The sequence below is a fragment of the Dreissena polymorpha genome, chromosome 10 (genome assembly GCF_020536995.1).
Source record: "Dreissena polymorpha isolate Duluth1 chromosome 10, UMN_Dpol_1.0, whole genome shotgun sequence".
Lineage (NCBI taxonomy): Eukaryota > Metazoa > Mollusca > Bivalvia > Myida > Dreissenidae > Dreissena > Dreissena polymorpha.
The window spans coordinates 61,537,898-61,549,974 of NC_068364.1; the positions used below are offsets into that span (position 1 = coordinate 61,537,898).

The following is a 12,077-nucleotide window of genomic DNA, read 5'->3' on the forward strand; positions in this document are numbered from 1 at the left end:
GTTTATGACACGATTTTGTTATTTAATATTTTGTCTGCACGTATCTGACCATAAGGAGATAGTGGGTTTGTGATGGACACAGAGGCAATTGAAACTCAGATATACCAATCCACAAGATTATTGATATATCTTTGATCAAACACCGTGGTAAAATGCGCAAACGAAACGTGTCAGAATAGGTGCAAATAATTGAATAGAAACAATAAAATAAATTTAAGGTATTGACACTTAAAATTAAAAGTGTTTGTAAACTGCTAATTCTGACGATGTCATATTGTGTTACGTCGCCAAATGTTCGAGTGTAAAGGCTTGAAATCAGATGCGGCGTTGTGGGGCACTATTAGACATATCAACACGTTCAGCCTCGTTCTGGATTTCTGAAGGTCACGTGACTTCGCTGTTTATTAATTTTGCCCTATTGTGAAAAGGGTCTTGATTTGGCGTAGTATTATCGTTCGCACTGCATCATGTTTAAATACCTAATATTTTCAATAATCACCCGCTTGGTGATATTGTGCATTTTGTCCATCTTATTTTTTTTTAATTTCAAGGTTGTGCTTGATTTATTTCTTTACGTGTATGGTACATAATCTAAACGATTTAATCGCAATAATAAAAACGCCCCTTCTCAGTCTTACTCAGTTACATCGTCCTTCGGTCCGTTAATATGATTTCTACATAATTAAATCACCGGGAGTAGATCATAAGAAATATTAGTAATTTTCAATTCTTCAAAAAAATGGAGCGGTAATCCCGACGACCATTACTTGAATTTGGTATGGCCAAATAGGAAAATGTTCTTAACCCTTAAAGCGCTGGCACCGAATTTGAAGGCCTTTGCAAACAGTTTGGATCCAGATGAGACGCCACAGGTCGTGGCGTCTCATCTGGATCCAAACTGTTTGCTATTCTGATAGTATTCTTTGAAAAAAATCAAAGAAAATGCAAATTTTAGAAATTCAGCAGACGACATTTTAGCAGAAGACAAATTTCCCAGCATGCAAAGGGTTAATATTAGCAAAACAAATAAACGCCATCTACGCTATGCTTACTCATAAAATCCATGACAATTTGTTTTCGGCTTTCTTAACCCTTTGCATGCTGGGAAATTTGTCGTCTGCTAAAATGTCGTCTGCTGAATTTCTAAAATTAGCATTTTCTTCAATTTTTTTTTAAAGAATACTAACAGAATAGCAAATAGTTTGGATCCAGATGAGACGCCACGTTCTGTGGCGTCTCATCTGGATCCAAACTGTTTGCAAAGGCCTTCATTATTCGGTTCCTGCACTGAAAGAGTTATTATACCAAGACTTGTGTACATAAATACAGGGGTTGATCGGTCCGTTTGTCTAATAATTATATAACAACAGTGACTTACATGTATAGGGACATTATTACTCAGGTTTAATTCATAAACTTCTTAAAGGTATATATTTCATAAAATTATACATTTCACGTTTCCATAATACTTAACAAACAAACTCAATAATGTCGAAATCCGCTATGTAAGCTACAGTGACCACCACAGGACCAGTCAGCCGAAAACATTCAAAGAACCGAGCTCACATAAACACGTGAATATAAGATTGCCTACAATTCTAAGAATTGTCTGTGGAATGAATAGTACATGTACGATTGGCTACAACTCTAGGTTTCGGTCTGTGGAATGAATAGTGTGGAGGATATATTCTGGGAGGCGGAATTTAACGTCACAAACGCTACGGCAAGTCTGCCTTCTTGGCTATCCATCGGCACAATGACATCCACGTCAACCATCGTTACCAATCAAGCCGATATCGTTTGGGGGTAAATAAATATGATTTTATCAAAAACATTCATTATAATGCTCTTTTTAATTTAAAACATGATGCGAACAGTACCTGGCTGCAATATGAAAAAAATGGCTTGTTTTCGGAATATTATTGTATCTTGACGCTTTCTTGATGTTTTCTGTGGCAGTAATACTTAATAAAAGTCGCATCAAATGATTGAAAATCATTGAGAATTATAATGAAAGTTATAATCACAAGTAGTACAAGTATAAATGAATGACCACTCGTCACTTTTGTAAGTACGCGCATTTAGCCAATAGATACGTTATGTATATATGCCTAGGTGTTTTATTATATTTGCATACAAGTTAATAAATGTATGCGTGTCCATGCATCATTACTTCACATTTTACTAATTCAACTTATATCACAGTTTATCCGCGTGGGAGTGATATAAAATAAATAATTATGATAACTGGTTTTCCAATCTTTAGTGGCGGAACCAACTACCGTGTGAGATTTACAAACGTGAATGAAGACACGTCGTGGTTTGCCGTTACATCGGGAACCCTGTCCTACCCTGGGATGCCTCAGATATATGCGCATGCAAAACCGTTAAGTGCATTCAGAGAACCCGCTGTGTTGGACGGTATGTTCAATTTAATTTACATATGACAATTTTAAGCAGGTCAAAACTGTGTACGGTATGTTTGTCATTCAATCAATTTTATATGTATTTTTGTAATATGTTAAAATTCTAGATACTACTAATACAATGTACTAATACTAATACGCCTTGTCTGGCAAAGCAAATTAATTATATATTTTTTTTCATGTTTCATTCGTTCATCTTTTTCAGTAGACACTTTTGTTCAGTACTAAACAGAATAATACCTTTCATGTATAAATGTCGGAAAATTTCCGCAAAGTATCCATGTGGTATGTAAGATTTTAATTAAAGAGATTAGCTATTCAAACAGACAAGACTCGCAAAATCCAAAATGTCAAAAGTGTGAAAAGTGTGAAAAAATGTGAATAAGATATTATTGATTTTTTATGGCAGTATACACGCGTTAATGAAAATATTTTATTGTGTATATAATTATTTTGTTTTCAGGTAACAGAGGTTGTTGGTCGGAAAATGAACTTGTGCATGCATCGGTAGTAACAACCACTAGTGATATGATGCCGGCTATGTGCATTAACCTGTGTTGGGACCATGCTAATGTTGCATTCTTAAGGGTACTGTGTTGAAATAAAACTACATTTGAGTCGTGTTCTGAGAAAACTGGGCATAATGCATGTGCGTAAAGTGTCGTCCCAGATTAGCCTGTGCAGTCCGCACAGGCTTATCAGGGACGTCACTTTCCGCTTTTATGGTATTTTTAGTTTCAAGAAAGTCCCTCCTTACCGAAAATCAAGTTTAGGCGGAAAGTGTCGTCCCTGATTAGCCTTTGTGGACCGCACAGGCTAATCTGAAATGACACTTTACGCACATGCATTATGCCCAGTTTTCTCAAAACGCGACACATTTGTTCATACTACCAGATCTCACTTCCATCCATAGAACTTATTAACACAAGTGGAACATAACGCTAACTCATTATTAAAAAAGACTTTACCTATATTATCTATAACGGTGCACTTACTTGCAAGACAAATAATTTTCATATTTATTTCAGGAAGGAAGTATATAAGATAATTATCATATGTATGGTGTTAACTTACAAGCGGAGTACTTTTGCTTAACGTTCAATTTTCATTCATGTAGGAAAACCTTTTTCTAAGCTTTGTTATACATTTGATTCGTGTTCTGAAAAAAAACTGCGCATAATGCATGTGCGTTAAGTGTCGTCCCAGATTAGCCTGTACAGTCCGCACAGGCTAATCAGGGACGACACTTTCCGCCTTAATGAAATTTGTCGCTTAAATGAAGTCTCTTCTTAGCAAGAATCCAATTTAGGCCGAAAGTTTCGTCCCTGATTAGCCTGTGCGGACTGCAAAGGCTAATCTTGGAAACACTTTACGCACATGCATAAGCCCAGTCTTCTCAGAACACGACTGATTTTATTGCAAAATTACAAAGTGTGTTTGTGTATTTTTCAGTCAGGGAATTGGTGCAATTGCGCAAATATAACAAGTTCAACTATCCCGCAAGATGAATCGTACTGCAACTTACCGTGTGCCGGTGACAATAACTTCCGCTGTGGTTCATTGAGCACCGATTATGGTAACGCTTACCATGTTCAAGGTATCCATTACCTCCTAACTTAGTTACTTAGTAACAATTTCAGAATACATAAACATTATAGCTATCTAATAGTGATCATGATATGTATCTAAAATCTCGGTGCAGCACCTTAACATCGTGTGACCACGTTCATCGATTAATCTATATACAGCGAAAAGCTCAGATAAAAGCTATTACCGAAACCTAATAAATTCATGTAAAATACAGTTTGTTTGCAAGATGAATTTTTTAAAAAGTACTTTACATATTACACTGTTAATCAATATATAAGAATCAACACATTTAAGTCATATTATAATTCAGCTGAACTTTGTGTGATTGCATGTAATTTGCATTTGGTTATGTATTTGAGTCACGTTCTGAGAAAACTGGGCATATATGCATGTGCGTAAAGTGTCGTCCCATATAGCCTGTGTAGTCCACAAAGGCTAATCAGGGACGGCACTTTCCGCATTAATTGGATTTTTGCTAAAAAGAGACTTCGTTTAAACAAAACATGTCATAAAAGCGGAAAGTGTCATCCCAGATTAGCCTGTGCAGTACGCACAAGCTTATCTGGGATGACACTTCACGAACATGCATAAAGCCTAGTTTTCTCAGAAAGCGTCTCATTTGGTTGTAAAACACATAACAACAACATGTACTTCTATACACTGGTAAATGCGGGCTCTGTATTACACGGGATGAGTAAGAATTTCGTAAATTTAGGTTACGAATTTATATTTCGAAGATTGAGTAGTTGTAGCCAGTATCAGAAATTGATTGATTACCTTGGCATACAGCTTTACCAATATTTTATCATTGAAAATCTTATTTTCTAAGGTCCAAAACTTCCGGGTGAGCAGAATATCATGATAGTTTACCACGGACTTTCCACCATAGATGCGCAATATATGGTATATCTGTTACTATTACTTATATATTATTACTATAATTAGTAACAAAATGACGTCGCAAGCGAGCCGTTATTTGTATCTAGCGAGCCAATATAAATTATATCGGCCCGCTTAGCCGGGGCAATTGTTCATATCTGAAAAGAACCGGATCACGCGGCTTCAACTGAACACAATGGCGACCACATTCAGAATTAGCCAACGATGATTAATAAAATTCAGCCACAACTCAATGAAAGAATCGATCATTATTATAATTTCAAGTAGCTCTCAATTTGGATAATAGAGATATCGATTGAAACTGAAACTCTTCTGTAGATAAGATTGTAGCCAATTATACATGATGTCTATTTGAGCGTTAACAGGATTCAGCAAGCAGCAAAATTTATAGTAAAAGACAGATCTTGATGACACCTTTAATCAGATTATTATAATGATGCAATATCAACGACTTGCTCTTCCGTTTACTGTAATTCAGCCGTTTCTCAATATTGATTTTAAATCAAACTTGTTTAAACGATTGTATCAAATGCTAACCACTGTCACCCAAAACACGATATACAAAATGAAATGACTTTTATGGGAGATTACTATCATTTTATTCCTATCGAAGCTTCCCATGATGTATGTCAAACACATAATCCGAAACACAGGTACATGACCTTTTTTGGCAAATGTCAAGTATAATGGAAGGCAATTTTTGGTCTATTTTTAAACCATTTAACAGGAACGTTGCTTTATACTCTTCGTACGTTTTTCATGACTTAGTTTTCCTTTGGCTTTAGTCGTAGATTAACTGATTTGTTTAATCAATTAGAAATGATTTCATATTCCAGACGTTATTTGCTTGGCTTGTAAGGCTTGTGGATTTAGCTATAGCAATAATAATTTGTTGCGCGTTCACCCCTTAAGCCGTTCACCTATATTTATAATAGGGTGATGTTCAAGTTTTGATGCGCGATATTTTTCTAATGAAAAGCGTTCATTGAAACAAACAGTAATAAACAGTCGAATTATCAGATCTATTAATGGTAAAAACACACATTATGACTTATCAAGCAAAATCGTCTTTAATCTTTTCATGTGAACTGTATTCTTCCATAAAACACGGTATTATATCATTTAAGTCATAGTTAAGTTGTATAAAATGTACACATTTTATATCATTAACCCATTTATGCCTAGCGTCTAGAAAAAGGAATTGGCAAACAGCGCAGACCTGCGCTGTTTGCTTATAGGAATTTCTGTAAGAAATATTCTAAATATAGAAATAAGTATACTTGACATCTCTTATTTTGTAAATAAATTGATCCAATGTAGAAGGATGGGATAGTCCACTAGGCATTAATGGGTTAAACTTCATTACACAGTTCATCAACGAGAATGATGCTGGTTACAATGATCCTACTGGACCCCACTACATCACGGAGATCTCTGTCGCTGTCGCGCAGAGTCTGTTGGCCGTTACATATACGGTCACTTACAGCAGCGAAAACTGCTCTACAGCCAATGCCACTATGTCTTTAAAAGTTCTCAACTTGAATGTGCGTAAAGGTTTTTGAACAGTGTTGTTGTCATCATCTCCATTAACAAACAATTTATTTGATCGTTTCCTGTTGATAATATTTACAACTAACCGTTCGAAGATTGTTTAACATCTTTGTATCATATACATGTAGATAAGTTCGATGTTTTTCTTGTTAGAGGGCAATTTTTTACGGTTAATATTTACTTTGTTTAAATACGTATAAAGAAGACAGACAGACAGACGGACGGACGGACGGCCGGACGGCCGGACGGACGGGCGGGCGGACGAACGGAAAAACAGACAGACAAACAGACAGACAGACAACAGACAGGCAGGTAGGCAGACAGACAGTTAATTCGAAGCATAAAGCAGAACATCGTCTTCGTACTCAAACATACACATTTTTGTGTCGAATGAGTACGAATGACAACATAGACATTTTCGTTTTTAAAATAAATATAGTTAATAAAAAATACACTGTATTACACATGCTAGTATGTTTTTTCAAAAAGGTGTCGTTTGAATGTGCTCTTAATGTTACTTTTTTTAATTGCTCCGTGACAAATCAATACAGTAAGACAACCAATTTATTTTAGAAACTCATATACACATGTACAGGTAAATTAAATACTTATGCTTAAATATATATTAAATAACGATTTATTATATATTGCATTGATATAACATTTGACTATATAACGATCTCATGTCATTTCTTTAAGCCATTTCAAGCGGACAACACTCGGTACGAGTTCACGATTTTAAAAGTTCGATGCACCGTACTACTCTTTTCTGCCCCAGTAGAAGCAGTCATACAAATGTATGGTCCAGAAGGTACATTTTTCATCATCATCATCATCATCATCATCATCATCATCATCATCATCATCATCATCATCATCATCATCATCATCATCATCATCATCATCATCATCATCAATATCATCGTCATCGTCGTCGTCGTCGTCGTCGTCGTCATCATCATCATCATCATCATCATCATCATCATCATCATCATCATCATCATCATCATCATCATCATCATCATCATCATCATCATCATCATCATCAATATCATCGTCATCGTCGTCGTCGTCGTCGTCGTCATCATCATCATCATCATCATCATCATCATCATCATCATCATCATCATCATCATCATCATCATCATCATCATCATCAACAACAACAACATCAGCATCATCATCACCATCATCATCATCATCGTCATCATCCTCAACCTTATCCTCATCATCGCAATCAACATCATCATCATCATTTTTATTATTAGTAGTAGTGGTAACCTAATTTAAGTCTAATATTATTTTGTTTCAGTCAACGGGTTTGTCAATGTACCAGCACTTGTAATCCGAGGAATGCAAATTATACCAGGTAACGTCTGTTGTTATGCTATCTGGTAAATTCATTCGTATGATGTTGCACATAATTCGTGTGTATACCTATTACGTAAGAAAACAAGATCCAAAGGTCCGATCGTGCTGATTCTGAATCACTTTTATTTAATTTTCATACGCGTGTTCAACCTTTTTGGCAGTTTTCTACAAGAGTGTACAAACTGCATACTAGTAGTTTCCGCTTTTGTTGACGACTTCAGATGCATCAACCCCGAACACATCGCAAATGGCGTCTTCGACTGTCACTATCGTCCCTTCTAATGCTACTTCCAGTACCACAGGTCTGTCGAGCACTTCACAGACTCAGACAACTATGATATCAACACTCAATGAATCGCCAACATCAACGTCATCGCCAACGTCAACTGTTATGACAACACAATCTTCCGTAACTTCCAAAACGTCATTGTCATCGCATGTTGCCACGTCAACAACCGTACCATCAATATGTTGGTGTTATTGCAACGAGACCATTCAACAGCTTAATATGACAGCAGAGGAATTAAAGGTATGCGAGTGCCAGTATATATTATCAGGCATTGTTACTTTGACACTTGCTTGCAAATGTTTAATATGATAATGCACGCTTTTGTTTGAATAACTCACATATAAAAATTCATGTATTATGCATTTGCAAAATATATGTTTTGATATACATAGATTGGCAGCCGACACAATGTTTCCTTATATGCCGAGAAGGAACTATACTTTCGAAAAGACGTCATATTACTGTAAGATATATTAAATTGTAATATACTGGTTTCATACAAGATAACCGTCCTCTATTGAAATGATATTTTTGTGTTCATTGACATTGCTATAGATAAAAATCGCTGAGATTCAAAAGCGCCTGTTGGTGAACGTGTCGCAACTATCCTCCACCATCCGGAAACTGACGAGTGCCAAGGACGAACGGCCGTCCGCCATTAGTATCGGGTCTCTAGGCGTCGGGGTCCTCGTGTTTATGTTGGGGTCCATTATATTCATCGACTCCTCCATGCTGGTCCGAGACTTCAAGAAGCTGTTTCACAATCTTCGAAACAGCATTTTGTGTCCTTCACCAGTAAGAAGTCGAACAACATGAATATTTTTACAGAAAAGTGTAATCATATACATGTATAAAAAGCCCACGAGGCACACTATATCTTATAAGTTGTTCGTTAAAAGCAATTAAATTCGATGATCCCAATTTAAAATGACGAACCAACATTTTTGGCATTTTGCAATTTTTATACTGTGCAAAGCGGGAAATCAATGTGCATATACCCCCCAAAACAACAAAATAGTTAACCAATCGCAAAAGCTCAATAAAGTCACGTGATGTAATGACGAACCGCAATTGCTTGTGACGAAGCTGAAAAAAATTGTAACTTCCGCATTTTGTGCGCTTATTAAAGTAACATTACTATTCAAAATCAACGAAAATTTCGTGCAATTGTTCGTAAAATAAACTTAACCAATTAAAAATCAGTGTTCCTTATGGCAATTGCCGAAATTTCAATGTCAGATGTGGTCTGGTAAAATAGATGTTTGTAGATACAAAATGCTCGTTTTTATTATTGTTTTGCATATCTATTCATACGACACATGAACACTAAAATGGTGTTCGTGTGTCGTATGAATAGATATATTCGCGGGAATTAATTGTGGCCACAAATAAATAAAAACGAGCATTTTGTATCTACAAAAATCTATGTAATCATACCACATTTAGTGTTGAAATTTTGGCTATTGGTATAAGGAACACTGATTGTTAAGGTGTTAACTTTATTTTACGAAATACTTAACGAAAATTTCGTCGATTTCGAGCGTTATAGAGACTTTAAAGTATCAATATAGCCATGTATTTTTAAGGCAAATTGACGAAACGTTAACTTTTGCGTATAGAATAATTAAATGATGTACATTTTATAGCATTGGTGAACGCAAAAAGAGATCAAAATAATATAAAATGTTGAGGTCTTAACTTAGTAACGTGTGGCCACAACTAATAGCTTGTTCCTACAACTTATTAAGTTGAGGTCTCAACATAGTAAGTTGTTCCTTCAACTTAATAACTTCTGGCCGCAAGTTACTAAGTTTAGACCACAACTTAATACGTTGTGGGAACAACTTACGAAGTTTGGACCACAACATAGTTTAAAGGGATCTTTTCACGGTTTGGTAAATTGACAAAATTTAAAAAGTTGTTTCAGATTCGCAAATTTTCGTTAAAGTTACGCTATTTGTGACGTAACAGTATTACTGAACATTTACCATAGTCCAATATAGCCATTATATGTATATTTTGACGATTTTAAAACATAAACATTATAAAGCGTTGCAACGCGAAACGATTGAATAATTTAGAGAGTTCTGTTGTTGTCGTTTAAATTTACGAAACTACGAAGATTGCTTATATAAGGTATAAAAAACTTAACTTGCGCATACACGGCGGAATAGTCGAGAGGGCTAATACGTTTTTACTTCAGACTAACTCCAGGACTCCGGGGCTCACTGGATCGAGCCCTGATACCAGCTACTTTTTTTCCTTTTTAATTTTATTCTTGATTTTTTACTGGAGCTTTTAAGATATAACGTTTACATTTATCAATATAAAGCATTTAATGACAAACTTCAAAATATGCCAAAATCTCTGAAAGGGCCCCTTTAACTAATCAGATAGGCCATTTAATCTTTACCGTTAGTACCCTTATACTCGTACTATTGTGTGTTCGGGTTCGAGGGCCGGTTTGAGCACTATCCCTGTAAGCTATGGATCCCGGGATTGAGCCCCTGTCTGAGCACTTGCCTTGTTAGCGACTGGGTTCAGGGTTCCATCCCCGGTCTGAGCACCAGCAATGTTAGCGTCGGATCCTGGTTTCGAGTCCTGAAGCACTCGCTTCATAAGAGAGTGGTCCATGGTTTTTCGAATCCGGGACCCTTCTTGTAGAGGGCGATTGCTCTTACCGGGGCTCGTTCCCGGGAACAATCGCTTATGAGGCGAGAGCTAGATGCCTAAGTTTTCGACGGTCCCTGGGTTCGAATCACGGTATGAGCAGTAGTCCGAAAAGCTAATTAGGAGTTTTCGACGGTCCCGTGGTTCGAATCACGGTACGAGCACTAGCCCTGAAAGCTTTTGGTCTCTAGATCGAGCCTCGGTTTGAGGACTTACCCTATAAGCGCCAGCTCGAATTCCGATGTGAGAATTTGCATTAACAATGACAGGTCCCGGGTTCGAGCCCCAGTCTGAGTACTAGCCCTGAAAGCCTTGGATCCCGAGTTCAAGCCTGTGTCTTAGCACTTGCCCAGTAAGGGAAGGATCCCGGTTGCGAACCTCAGTCTGAGCAATCGCACCGAAAGCTACGGGTTTACACATAGACTCGATCCAAACATCCATCGCTAACATACCATACTAACAATCGCCCTTTAAGCGAGCGGTTGCCGAAATGAGCACTAGCTCCGTAAGCAACATTTCCTGTTTTCGAGTCCCAGAATGAGAGCTAGCCTCGCAAGCAATGGTTGTTCGGGTTCGAGCGCCGGTCTGAGCACTAGCCCTGTAAGCTATTAATCCCGCATTTTTCGGATCCGGCGCTAAAACTAGGACTTTGATCAGGGTCCGTTCGCTTAAATGGTAAGTACAGTCCAACCTGCCCGAGCGACCGCCTGTTAATAGCGACCAACAGTCAATAACGACCACACCGATTTCCTCCCGAACGATTTCACTATATATGTACTTAAACCGGGATTTGAGCCCGGGGCCCATATCATACAGGACGAGTGCTCAGGCAGGGCCTCCAAACCGGGATCTGTTACTTAGGGTGCGAATGCTCAGACTGGGGTCCAAGATGCTTACAAGGAAAGTCCTTAGACTGGGGCTAAAACCCAAACACCCATCGTTTTAAATGGGAAGTATCAGACCTGGATTCGCAACCGGAATCTGTCGCTTATGTGGCTAGATTTCACACCAGGGTTCGAACCCTGAACCACGTCGCTAACTTGGCGATTGCTCAGATAGGGGCTCAAATCTGAAATCCATGGCTTACACATGGCAAGTGCTCAGACAGGGCTCGAACGGGGGATCCATAGCTAACAGGGATAGTGCTCGAACCCGATCACCTAGTATTATAAGGGGTACTAATTTTGATAAAACGGTAAAGTTGAAACGACCGATCTTATTGGCTAAACTTAAATTATTGGCCTCAACTTAGTGAGTTGGTCCCACAAGTTATTAAGTAT

The 12,077-nt window shown here is 37.5% G+C and overlaps 1 long non-coding RNA gene across 1 annotated transcript; it reads left to right on the plus strand.

Moving 5' to 3' along the window:
- The first annotated feature begins 6,295 nt into the window (after positions 1–6,295).
- LOC127847733 (uncharacterized) lies at positions 6,296–8,085 on the plus strand. Its single transcript, XR_008034146.1, has 4 exons — positions 6,296–6,460; positions 7,167–7,278; positions 7,780–7,836; positions 8,060–8,085. It is a non-coding gene; the product is annotated as an uncharacterized LOC127847733 (long non-coding RNA).
- Positions 8,086–12,077: the final 3,992 nt, after the last annotated feature.